Here is a 13967-nt window from a genome sequence, read left to right on the forward strand (position 1 = left end):
CAGAGGTACATGCTGGAATCTGTGGGCCCCATATGAGCGGATATGTGTTGGCAAAGAAGATTCTGCGAGCGGGATATTATTGGCTCACTATGGAGCATGATTGTATCAGTTTCGTACGAAAATGCCATCAGTGTCAGATACACGGAGATCTGATTCATTCTCCACCAACGGAATTGCATACAATGTCCGCACCATGGCCATTTGTAGCATGGGGCATGGATGTCATTGGGCCTATCGAGCCGGCAGCTTCGAACGGTCACAGGTTCATTCTGGTAGCCATCGATTATTTCACTAAGTGGGTTGAAGCCAAAACTTTTAAGTCTGTAACCAAGAAGGCAGTGGTGGATTTCGTCCATTCCCATATCATTTGTAGATTTGGGATCCCAAATATAATAATCACGGACAATGGTGCTAATCTTAACAGCAACTTGATGAGAGAAGTATGTGAACAGTTTAAGATTACACACCGTAATTCCACTCCGTATCGGCCCAAGGCGAATGGAGCAGTTGAGGCAGCCAACAAAAATATAAAAAAGATATTGAGGAAAATGATTGAAGGATCCAGACAATGGCATGAAAAGCTACCATTTGCGTTGTTAGGATACCGCACTACTGTTCGTACTTCAATAGGTGCGACTCCTTATTTGTTGGTATACGGAACCGAAGCAGTAATACCAGCAGAAGTTGAAATTCCTTCCCTTCGAATTATCGCTGAGGCCGGGATTGACGATGATGAATGGGTCAAAACCCGACTAGAGCAGCTGAGTTTAATGGATGAAAAAAGATTGGCAGCAGTATGTCATGGCCAGTTGTATCAAAAGAGAATGGCAAGAGCATACAATAAGAAGGTGCGCCCCAGAAAATTTGAAGTAGGGCAACAAGTATTGAAACGGATCCTCCCACATCAGATTGAGGCAAAAGGCAAGTTCGCCCCGAATTGGCAAGGGCCGTATATTGTGACCAGAGTATTATCCAATGGCGCTTTACGTCTGATGGATGTTGAAGGAAGATGCGTCGACATGGCTATCAATTCTGATGCAGTCAAAAGATATTATGTGTAATTTCTTTTGTTGTTTATTTGTTTGTTTGTACTTAGTGCTTATCGGATAATGAAATGACGGAGGCAATTCTTTCTTCTATCCAAACACTTTTAACCTTTGCTTTACCCCTTTGAGCCATACTTATCTTTTTATACCCCTCTCTTGGAATCATTAATGAAAAATGTATGAAAAAAAAAACTTTTTGAAGGTCGCAAGAAAACAAAGGAGTCAGTGAACTACGTTCGACCTGATTCCTCAAAGAGGATACGTAGGCGCCTCACGGCTCGGTCATAAGGTAATAAAATAAAAAAAAAAAAAAAAAAAATCAAAAGAAAAATCCCCAAGTAAGAAAACTGGGGCAGAAATTATGTTTCTAAATTTTGAAAAAAAAAAAAGTTTGATTCCAAGAGTTGTAATACTTTACCCATCAAAGTTATTTTGAATTTTATATCCTTTTCTTCTAAAACCTATATTGATATCCAAAAAAGACCTCCCGATCAGTATCCGAGAGGTGTTAAGATAGGCAAATGAAAACCAAGAATAAAACATCGGTCCCTGACTGAATGAGGATCATGAATTGAAAGAATTTATAGCCAAAAGAATTCCCGGCAGAGATAAATCTTATCGGCAACACTCCAATCCCAAGCTGAGAAAATAAGATGAGAGAGTCTTATCGGCGAAAACCTTCACAGGCGCCATAAGGCGACGTAAGCTGAGAAATACAAAATGAGAGAGTCTTATCGGTGAAAACCTTCACAGGCACCATAAGGCGACGGGAGTTGTGAGAAATGAGAGAGCCTTGTTAGTGAAAACCCCGCGAAGGGCACTATAAGGCGACAAGATAGATTGACGGAAAAGATCCGTATTTTGCGAAGAATTGGGCACCTATTTATCCCCAGCAAGTGAAGACATCAGAAAGTTTGATCGACACAAATAGACTGGGTTGATTAATCCGGAATGCACAACATGATCATTGGAATCGGTTGTATCACCCAGATAAGTTCATTTTTTTTGTTCAGAAAGATTTTCTCATTTTTCTATCTTTTCATTTCGTTGTTTAAAAGAATTTTTCTAGAAATTTATGTTTTAAGGAAGGTCTTTCAGAGCTTACTACCAGTTGCCAAAATGGTACAACATAAAAAGTGAAAAGGTCAGGCAAGAGACAAGGCAATAAGGCAAAAGACGTGGGTTGCTAGGCCGAATAATACTGTCCTAAAATGGCAAGGAAAGTACGGGGAAGAGCCGGAAAAAAAAAAATGTTGAGGAAATTGTAAGCCTAGTTCCAAGACGATCCCCAGAGTACTCCGACCGAATATCGACCAAGCTACGAGGTGGTCGGACAACACAGAAGGGGAAGGGAAGAAGGGAAAATTCATCTTCGGCAAAATAACCTCCAGAAATTTTTGAGATACAAAATGGTGAAGGGATAAATGGAAAAACCATCCCCAGCAGAATGTTATCCCCAGCAAATAACATCATCCCCAACAAGTTTTGAGAACGCCGAACAAGAATAAGGGAAAGGGAACAATCATCCCCATCAGGAGTGACATGACCATTCGCCATATTTCAAAAAAAAAAAAAAAAAAAAAAAAAACTAACTAAATTTTCTTTGATTTGAACAGGAAAATAAAGTGTTGATGATGGCCTAAAAATACGCCATAAGAGAGATCGCCAGAATTGGGGCATAAAATTTTCTGCCACAAGTGGAAATTTTCTCGGAGAATAGAGGAAACAAATTCAAATTATTCTTTACCAATTAGGCACCCACCAGTATAATGCGGGAATACATTTCTGTCTTTTCATTTCATGTTCTAGGTCACCCACCAGTAAAATGCGGGAATACATTTAAGTTCTAGGTCGCCCACCAGTATAATGCGGGAATACATTCAGTTCTAGGTCGCCCACCAGTAGAATGCGGGAATACATTTCAGTTCTAGGTCGCCCACCAGTAAAATGCGGGAATACATTCATGTTCTAGGTCGCCCACCAGTAAAATGCGGGAATACTTTCTGTTCTAGGTCGCCCACCAGTAAAATGCGGGAATACATTTCAGTTCTAGGTCGCCCACCAGTAGAATGCGGGAATACTTTTCTGTTCTAGGTCGCCCACCAGTAAAATGCGGGAATACATTTCAGTTCTAGGTCGCCCACCAGTAAAATGCGGGAATACATTTCAGTTCTAGGTCGCCCACCAGTAAAATGCGGGAATACATTTCAGTTCTAGGTCGCCCACCAGTAGAATGCGGGAATACTTTTAAGTTCTAGGTCGCCCACCAGTATAATGCGGGAATACTTTCAGGTTCTAGGTCGCCCACCAGTATAATGCGGGAATACTTTTAAGTTCTAGGTCACCCACCAGTATAATGCGGGAATACTTTTCTGTTCTAGGTCGCCCACCAGTATAATGCGGGCATACATTTCAGTTTTCCATTTCTAGGTCACCCACCAGTATAATGCGGGTATACATTTATGTTTTCATTTCATGTTCTAGGTCGCCCACAAGTATAATGCGGGAATACATTTAGGTTCTAGGTCGCCCACCAGTATAATGCGGGAATACTTTTAAGTTCTAGGTCACCCACCAGTATAATGCGGGAATACTTTTCTGTTCTAGGTCGCCCACCAGTATAATGCGGGCATACATTTCAGTTTTCCATTTCTAGGTCACCCACCAGTATAATGCGGGTATACATTTATGTTTTCATTTCATGTTCTAGGTCGCCCACAAGTATAATGCGGGAATACATTTAGGTTCTAGGTCGCCCACCAGTATAATGCGGGAATACTTTTAAGTTCTAGGTCACCCACCAGTATAATGCGGGAATACTTTTCTGTTCTAGGTCGCCCACCAGTATAATGCGGGCATACATTTCAGTTTTCCATTTCTAGGTCACCCACCAGTATAATGCGGGTATACATTTATGTTTTCATTTCATGTTCTAGGTCACCCACCAGTATAATGCGGGAATACTTTTCTGTTCTAGGTCGCCCACCAGTAAAATGCGGGAATACATTTCAGTTCTAGGTCGTCCACCAGTATAATGCGGGCATACATTTCATAATTTTGCATTGAAGCAACTTTTTAGTCTTGTATTACAGAGTTTGGAATCAGTAACCCCACCAGAAGGCGGAAGGTTACAACAGGAATCCCCAGCAATAAACAATAAAATTCCCCAGCACCGGGAAGCAGAAGGTTGCAACAAGGGGTCCCAGCATAAACTCAAGTCCATGTGTCAAAAGGAAGAAAAGCATCGGAAGAAAAGCACCGAAAGAAATGCAAGCAGACAAGGAAGCAAGGCAACAAAAATAAATTGTACTCTAGCCTAGCTTCTTGTTTTTTTTAAGCACGGTGTAACAAGGAGATCGGTAAGCAATAATAATAGCATGCAACAACAGTAACATTGCAGTCCAACGGTAGTCCCAGCTACCAAAATTTCCCGAACTACATTGACCTGATTCCTGTTTAGCCCAGGATATGTAGGAAACCTTTGAAGCAAAGGTTCGGTCAAATCTTTTTCAAAAAAAATGCTTCAACGGAGTACGCGAATGGGCAAAAATCGCTCGCTTTATCTTTGCACGAAAACCCTTCGTGTATCCGGGCAAAGAGGGGCAGCTGTAAGCACGTGATTTTTGCCCTATATGAGAATTACTCCCAAAAAATTCAAAAATAAAATGATTTTTCTTGGTGTGCCATTTTGTGATATTTTGTGACATTTTGAATAATTATTTGTATTTGTCTGTGCGTGTTTATTTGATAAATTAATAAAAAATACAAAAATATGTCGCATTTTGCATGTAGGATTTAATTCTATAGTTGTTAGTAATTAAATTTGTTTTACAAAAATTTAAAAATTACAAAAAATAAGCATCGTTTGCATTTTTAGCATTTAATGTCCAAATATACAATTTTATGCTTAATTAATACTTAATTGTGCGTTAATTGTTATTGGGAGTTAATTTGCGCTTTTATAACTTAATTTAATTCTTAATAATAGTTTAAGTATTTTTATAATTTAGTTTTAGAGAAATAAAAGAAGAAAAGAAAGCAAAAATATAAAGAAAGTCGGAATTAGGCCTCTTCTTCAATTTCAAGCCACAAGCCCAAAAAATGGCCCAATCTTCCCTACGACCCAGTCCATTTCGAACTGGGTCGACCCAGTCCATAACCCAAAAGACTCAAACCCCATTTGTCTTTCATTTTTACAAAACAAAAACAAAACAAAAAAAAAAGAAAGAAAAAACCCTAAAAGACCTAAGTCATCCGCCCCCCCCCACCTTTGCTTCTTCTTCTCCAAGTTTCTCCCTAGCATCAATGGCTTCCCTTCCATCCTCCTCACTGCACACACACACATGTCGTCTCCAAGCTGCCCTCCCATGAACAACCTCAGAAACCATGAACGACCTCAAAAACCACCAACGCGACTTCATCCTTCTCGCCGTGTCGCGTCGTTTTTTTTACTGTTGCTGCACCCTTTTCTCGACACATCTGCTGCTTCAGTGATTGCCATGGCCGTGCTTTAGTTCCTGGACAACTACGCAGTCGATGCCTTGTCGCCGCTACAGCTCCGCTCGTTGCCATGGCTGCTGTCGCGACTGCGTCTTCTCTTCGTCGCCGGTTGTCGCAGCTACTCCCTCCATCGTGCTGCTGTCGATGCTGCTGCTTCTGTTTCAATCAAATGACCAAACGAACACAGCCATGGACGAGCTTCGACGTCGACCATGTCGTCGTCCATGGCTGTCCGCGACGTGTTGCTGCCTTCGCTGCCGGATTGCTGCTGCCGATGCCGTGTTGCCGCTGCTGCTGCCACTGCTGCCCGTTTTCTTCTTCGCAGCTGCTCCATCGCGGCTGACCATGGACGAGCTTGCTCGTCGCTGCTGCGTTTTCTTCATCTTTCACTGATGCTTGTTGCTTCGTCGTCTTCAAGTCCGTTTATGTCCAAGTTTCGTTGGTTTCGTTTAGAGTTCGTTCGATGTTCGTCATTGGTCATTTACGGTTAGTTGTTCTAAGTTTATTTTCATCCATAATTTGTTTGATATTTTCAGATTTGAAATTAGTATAAGTTTGTTTCATTTTTCATATTTATTTTTAGATAAAAATGGTTAGTTTAATTATATTGTTGATAGATTTGAATTGAAGATTCAATTAAATTATTTTTTCAGTTTGAGAAGATTTAGTTTTAATATAGAAAAGTGTTAGCTTAAATCGTTTAAATCCGTTGATTGTTGTTAATATAGATTTAATTCGTGTTTCATCTTGTTTGAAGTTCGTTTTTAATTCAGTGATTTAATGTGAAGTTATGTTTTGGTTTTAATTTTTGGATCATGCATATTTGTTATAATTTTGTTGGATTTAATTTAAAAAAGATTAATTGATTATTTGAAGATTAGTAATTTGAATATGTTTATTTGTTTTGTTTAAGTTTAATTCGAAGTTGAATAAAGCTTGTTTGTTATTGTTGTTAAAGTAGATTCATTCATGTTCCTACTTTGTTTGGATGATCTTGAATCCGAATTTTATATAGTTTGATTTCTTGTTTACCATTTATGATTATTGCTTGAATTGTTCTCATAATCTTGTTTAAAGTTTAATATAAGAATTGTTTGTTGTAATGTTGTTAGAGTTGATGTTAAGTTCAATATTATTGAATTTAAGAATCTGAATATACTTGTTTGATTGTTGTTGTTGTTTAAATCCGAAAAATAGGTTTGTTGTTGCCAAAAATATTGTTCAATCAAATTTTGGTTGTTCTTGGTTGTTCAATTTATGTTCATATGATTTGTTGTTGAAATGTTGTTAAAATCATGTTCATGTGATATTGTTGTTATGATGTTCATCCATGTTCATATTGTTGTTTGAACATTGTTAGAAATTGATCATATTGACTATATTTTGGTTATGTTTGATTAAATGATGTGTTATAGCTGATGGGTAGTTTGGTAAATTTGTAATACGATCAGGGGTAGTTTGGTAATTTCAGTAAGGTTGGAAGGGGTAGTTTAGGAATTGTACATTTTGAAATTGTTTATTTGAAGCATGGGGGACAAAATGAAATGGGGTGGGTTGTGATATGATTATTTAATATAAAGGGGGGACAAGATTTAAATTAAAGGGGAATCTTGCATTATTTTAAATAAAGCATGGGGGACAAAATATAATGGGGTGGTGTGATATATTTATTTAATGTAATGGGGATGAGTGGGAAGATAATGGGTTTGGTAGAGAAAGGGATTGATTTGAATTGATTTATGGGATGGGATATATATATGTGAAGTCTTGAACATAAGAAAGGGGAGACAGAAAAAAAGAGATTGAAAAAAAAAGGCTGAACATTTATTCCGAAAAAAAAAAACATTGAAACTCTCAAGAAAAGAAAAAACATACAAAGAAAAAAAAATTTGAAAATTAGAAGAGAAAGTAGTACACACCTGAGAAATATTCTGGTATACAGGTGTAGAAATTAAGGGTTGAAGATTAACTAGCCTTTCAAAAATCTGAAAATTTCCTTTGGTTTCTGTCCATTATTTTCGGCATTCCTGGATTTTATTTTGAATTTTTCAAAGCTGTCACTGGGATTTTCGTTGACTGGTTATTGCTGGTTATTGTTGCTGTTGCTGTGTTACGTATTACGTTGCTGACTTTCTTCTTCTTATATTGACAATATCAGGTACACAACTGTAATTTTGGCATTTTGTAAGCTGAAATGAAGAATGGAGTGTTAAATTTTTAATTTAGTTTAATTTAATTTTTGTATTGTATTTAGGTTATTCATGTATTATTATTCTGTAAATCACTGTCATCGGCATAACTAGGCATATTATAGCGACATATTAAATAACGCCTTTACCAGATTATTAGGAAATATATTTAAGCCTGATTATTAATTAAAACTGTTTAATAAAAAAAATAGAAGAAATAACGTAAAAATGGCGTTATTGAATCAGTTTGGCAAAAAATTAACTAAGTTCCTTATGCAGAAGGTTTTTCATCAACGATAAGTTAATCCGAATCATGTAGTTAATTTCAGTTATAACATGAATTAGTTTGCAAACAAGTATTAGGACATGATGAATTAAAACAAAGTTAGTTAATGTTAAATTGTTTAAATTTTTAGAAATATGATTTAGTACTCAAGTTTTTATTTTTATTTCTTTCAATTTTCAGTATTTGCAAATAATTAGTTTCAATAAGCTTAAGTCTTACTAATAATTTGAATTTTAATCCAACTATGGGATAATTAGTTTTTTTTTTTTTTTTTATTTTTTTACTTTCCGATAATTCCATGTTGTATCTATGATTATAATTTTATTATTTTCTGCTAATATTTGTTTTTCCCTTCTATTTAATATGTCATTTTCAAGAATGTAGATATTGATTTTATATTTATAAAAAAACTTAGTAATAATAAAAAGGTAGTCATTAGGGATACTATTAAAGGAGTTCGCTAAAAATAAATAGATGTAAATAATACAAATGTATAGGATTCTCCATTCTCATTTATTTATTTAATTATTAAAAAAAAATTACTTAGAATTAGGGATGGATTGTTTAGTGAATTTCACTTCCTTCCCCAAAGATGATGACGCGTTAGACTCTTTAGGCGCGATTTAATTAATTTTACCTTCTTAAACTCGGATGCGCATTTCATGCGACCCAAATCTAAATCCTAAAACATCAAATAAAATATGTTTCGTATTGTGGGTGCATTTCATGTGACACAATCCAAAGATATGTTTTAAGCGATGTTCACATTCCTAAAAAAAATAATAATTATAATAATAAAGCGGTAAAAAGATAAAATTTGCACATGGTTCATAATTGTATTAAAAATCAGATAAATAAGCCGAATATAACAGTTGAGCGACCGTGCTAGAACCACGGAACTCGGGAATGCCTAACACCTTCTCCCGGGTTAACAGAATTCCTTATCCGGATTTCTGGTACGCAGACTGTAATATAGAGTCATTCTTTTCCTCGATTCGGGATTAAAATTGGTGACTTGGGACACCCTAAATCTCCCAAGTGGCGACTCTGAAATAATTAAACCAATCCCGTTTCGACTGTCCTTTAATTGGAAAAAACTCCCTACGCACCTCGCGGTGCCGGAAAAAGGAGGTGTGACAGGATGAATAGAGTATCGGGAGCTATAGGCTTCCTCTAAAATCAACTCTCGAAGACCATCCACATTAGGCACACAAACTCGACCCTGCAATCTCAAAACTCCATCATCACCTAAGGTAACTTGCTTGGCACCTCGGTGTTGCACCGTGTCTCTAAGGACACACAAATGGGGATCATCATACTGCCGCTCACGGATACGCTCCAATAATGAAGAACGAGCAACTATGCAAGCTAACACACGGCTGGGCTCAGAAACATCCAACCTCATGAACTGATTGGCCAAAGCATGAACATCCAAAGCAAGCGGTCTCTCACCTACTAGAATATAAGCAAGACTGCACATACTGGCTAACTTCCTACTCAAAGCATCAGCCACCACATTGGCCTTTCTCGGATGATATAAGATAGTGATATCATAATCTTTCAACAACTCCAACCACCTCATCTGTCTCAAATTCAACTCCTTTTGCTTGAACAAATACTGAAGACTTTTGTGATCCGTGAACACCTCACATGCCACACCATACAGATAATGCCTCCAAATCTTCAACGTGTGAACAATGGCTGTCAACTCCAAATCATGAAACGGATAGTTCTTTTCATGAATCTTCAACTGCCGCGAATCATAGGCAATGACCTTGCCATCCTGCATCAATACTGCACCGAGTCCAATACGAGATGCATCACAATAAATTGTATAAGGCCTTGAACTCGTGGATAAAACCAACATTGGTGTCGTAGTCAGAGATGTCTTGAGCTTCTAAAAGCTCGCATGGCACTCGTCCGACCATCGAAACTGGGCACCCTTTTGGGTCAACCTGGTCATCGGGGCTATGATAGATGAAAACCCCTCCACGAACTGACGATAGTAGTCTGCCAATCCCAAGAAACTCCGAATCTCAGTAGCTGATATTGGTCTAGGCCAGTTCTTGACTGCTTCAATCTTCTTCGGATTAACCTAAATACCCTCTGCTGATACAACATAACCCAGGAATGCAACTGAACTAAACCAAAACTCACACTTCGAGAACTTAGCATATAACTGACTATCCCTCAAGGTCTGAAGAACCACTCTAAGATGTTGCTCGTGCTCCTCTCAGCTGCGGGAATATATCAAAATATCATCAATGAAGACTATCACGAACGAATCCAAGTAAGTCCTGAACACTCGGTTCTTCAAATCCATAAAAGTTGCTGGGGCATTTATCAACCTGAATGACATAACCAAGAACTCATAATGCCCGTACCGAGTGCGAAAAGCTGTCTTAGGGACATCGAATGCCCTAATCCTCAACTAATGGTAGCCAGATCTCAAGTAAATCTTTGAAAATACCTTGGCACCCTGAAGCTGATCAAAAAAATCATCAATCCTCGGCAACGGATACTTATTCTTGATTGTAACCTTGTTCAACTGTCGGTAATCAATACACATTCTCATTGACCCATCCTTCTTCTTAACAAACAACATCGGCACACCCCAAGGTGAAACACTGGGTCTAATGAAACCCTTCTCAAGCAAGTCTTGCAACTGCTCCTTCAACTCTTTCAACTCCGGCGGGGTCATACGATACGGCGGGATAGAAATGGGCTGAGTGCCCGAAATCAGATCAATGCAAAAGTCAATATCCCTGTCAGGTGGCATACCCAGTAGGTCTGAAGGGAAAACCTCAGGAAACTCACGAACAACGGGCACAGAATCAATAGAAGGAACCTTAGCACTAGAATCTTGAACATATGCCAAATAGGCCAAACACCCCTTCTCGACCATACACTGAGCCTTCATATAAGAAATAACACTACGGGTAGAATGACCAGGAGTTCGTCTCCACTCTAAACAAGGAAAACCCGGTAAGGCTAAGGTCATAGTCTTGGCATGGCAGTCCAAGATAGCATGGTAAGGTGATAACCAGTCCATCCCCAATATAACATCGAATCGACCATGTCTAGAAGCAACAAATCTACTCGAGTCTCAAGACCCCCAATCACAACTATACATGAATGATGGACTCGATCTACCACAATAGAATCACCCATCGGTGTAGACACATAAACAGGATCACTCAAGGAATCACTAGGAATAACCAGATACGGTGCAAAATAGGATGACACATACGAGTACGTAGACCCTGGATCAAATAACACTGAAGCATCCCCATCATAAATCAAAACTGTACCTGTAATAACTGCATCTGAAGCCTCAGCCTCGGGCCTGGCTGGGAGAACATAACATCGGGGACTGGGCCCCACCACCCTAAACTACATCTCTAGGACGGCCTACTACTGGCTGGCCTCCACCTCTAGTGGTCTGAGCTCCACCTCTAGCACCTCTACCTCCACCTCTAGCACTTCTACCCCCACCTCTAGCTGGCTGGGCGGCCTGTGGAACACCTGGTGCCTGAACCATAGCACGGGAACCCTGATGCGGAGAACTACTCGAAGCTCGAGGGCAATACCTAGCAATGTGCCTCGTGTCACCATAAGTAAAACAAGCCCTCGGCTATTGGGGCTGATGACCTTAGAAACTCTGAAGCGGTGGTGCACTGATAGGAGCTGGTGGTGCACTATAGGACTGCTGATCAGAATACTACATCTGAGGACCACAGCAACCCGAAGCACTGTGAGAAACCTGAAGTGCCGACTAAAAAGCCTAGGAGGATAGCCTCTACCATATGAATCCCTACCTCCAGACGAGGTACCATTGAATCTGCCTAAATGACGGGGCCTCTTGTCCGACCTATGACCACCTCCCTGTAATAGAACCATCTCAACTCTCCTAGCCACATTGGCCGCCTCCTGGAAAGTAATCTCACTCCCAGTCTCCCTAGCCATCTGAAGACGAATCGGCTGAATAAGACCATCAATGAACCTCCTCACCCTCTCTCTCTTAGTGGGGAGTATGACAAGAGCATGACGAGCCAAGTCGATAAATTTGGTCTCATACTGGGTAACAGTCATAGAACCCTGCTTGAGACGCTCAAACTGCCTCTGATAGGCTTCTCTCTGAGTAATGGGGAGAAACTTCTCCAGAAATAGCTGTGTAAACTACTCCCAAGTCAAGGCTGGCGATCCGGTTGGTCTAGCCAAGCAATAATCTCTCCACCAAGTCTTGGTGGATCCAGACAAGCGAAATGTAGCAAAATCGACCCTATTGGTCTCAACTATCCCTATGTTCCTGAGAACCTCATGGCAGTTATCTAGAAAATCCTAGGGATCCTTAGTAGATGCACCACTGAAAGTGGTAGTGAATAGCTTGGTGAACCTATCCAGCCTCCACAAAGCATCGACAGACATAGCTGCTCTATCACCGGTCTGAGCTACCACACCCGGCTGAACTGCTCCAACTGTCTAAACCGCTGGAGTCTGAATCTGGGGAGCTACCTACTCCGGAGTGCGAGTAGCAGGAGTCTAGGCTCCTCCTCCAGCCTGAGAGATGGCTGGTGCTACAGGAAGCAAACCTGCCCGTGTGACACTCTCCACAAGGCCCACTAGTCGGACCAGAGCATCCTGAAGAACTAGGGTAGTAATAAACCCCTCTAGGACCTGACCTGGGCCCACCGGAACTACTGGGGCCGGAACCTCATCATCAAAATCAACCTGAGGCTCCGCCGTTGATGCTGCTGCTCGAGGCTGAGCTCTGCCCTTACCTCGGCCTCTAGCACGGCCTCGGCCTCGGCCTCTGCCCCTCGTGGAAGCTACTGCTGGGGGCTCGGGTTGCTGGTCGGTGGATGAGGAAGCGCGTGTTCTCGCCATCTATGAAAGAAAAGAGTAGAAATTCAATTAGCATTGAGGAACCAAACCGCACGATAGGAAAGAATAAATGTGAATTTTTTCCTAACTTTGTAGCCCCTGGGGGATAAATACAGATGTCTCCGTACCGATCCCTCAGACTCTACTAAGCTTGTCTGTGAACTATGAGACCCATGTAACCTAGAGCTCTGATACCAACTTGTCACGACCCGGATTCCCCACCCTCGGGAGTCGTGATCGCGCCTACTAACGTGAGCTAGGCAAGCCAATCCTTTCACTAATTACTTTATTGTCCAATTATTTCCTTTTTAACAAATATAAGGCGATAACGTATAAATAGTGAAACTTTAAATTAAAGCGGAAGACATCAATAAAATATCTGAAATCTATGTCTAATACAATTACTCAAGCCTCAATCACCCAAAACCTGGTGTCACAGTGTCACAGACGGTCTAAGATTTACTACATATAAAGTCTGAAGAAAATATCAATACATTGTTTCTGAAACGAAAAAGATGAAAGAGAAAATAAAAGATAGAGGAGACGTCAGGGCCTGCGGACGCCTACAGGTATACCTTGGATCTTCGCAGGGACTGAAGGTAGCCTCCAACTACGGTCCAAGAGCTGCTCTAGGATCTGCACATAGTGCAGAGTGTAGTATCAGCACAACCGACCCCATGTGCTGGTAAGTGTCTAGCCTAACCTCGTCGAAGTAGTGACGAGGCTAGGACCAGACCACCAAATAAACATGTGCAGTTATATAATATACAACGGGAAGTAAGCAGGAATAAACAAGTAAAGATTGGAGGGGGAAACATGCTTCGGGGAATAATAGGTAAAACAGAATATTAAGAGAACAATAAAGGAATCAAAATCCAACCACTAACAAGAATAAGGAAAACAAAGGCAGATTTCACTTTCTTTTCATATCTTGTTGCAGGCTTGCAACCCGATCCCATTTCCTGTATCTCGTGGCAGGCGTTCCACCCGCTCCCATTTCATGTATCTCGTGGCAGGCGTGCCACCCGCTCCCATCTCTTTTATCTCATGATAGGCGTACCG

The sequence above is a fragment of the Nicotiana sylvestris genome, chromosome 12 (assembly GCF_000393655.2).
Source record: "Nicotiana sylvestris chromosome 12, ASM39365v2, whole genome shotgun sequence".
NCBI lineage: Eukaryota > Viridiplantae > Streptophyta > Magnoliopsida > Solanales > Solanaceae > Nicotiana > Nicotiana sylvestris.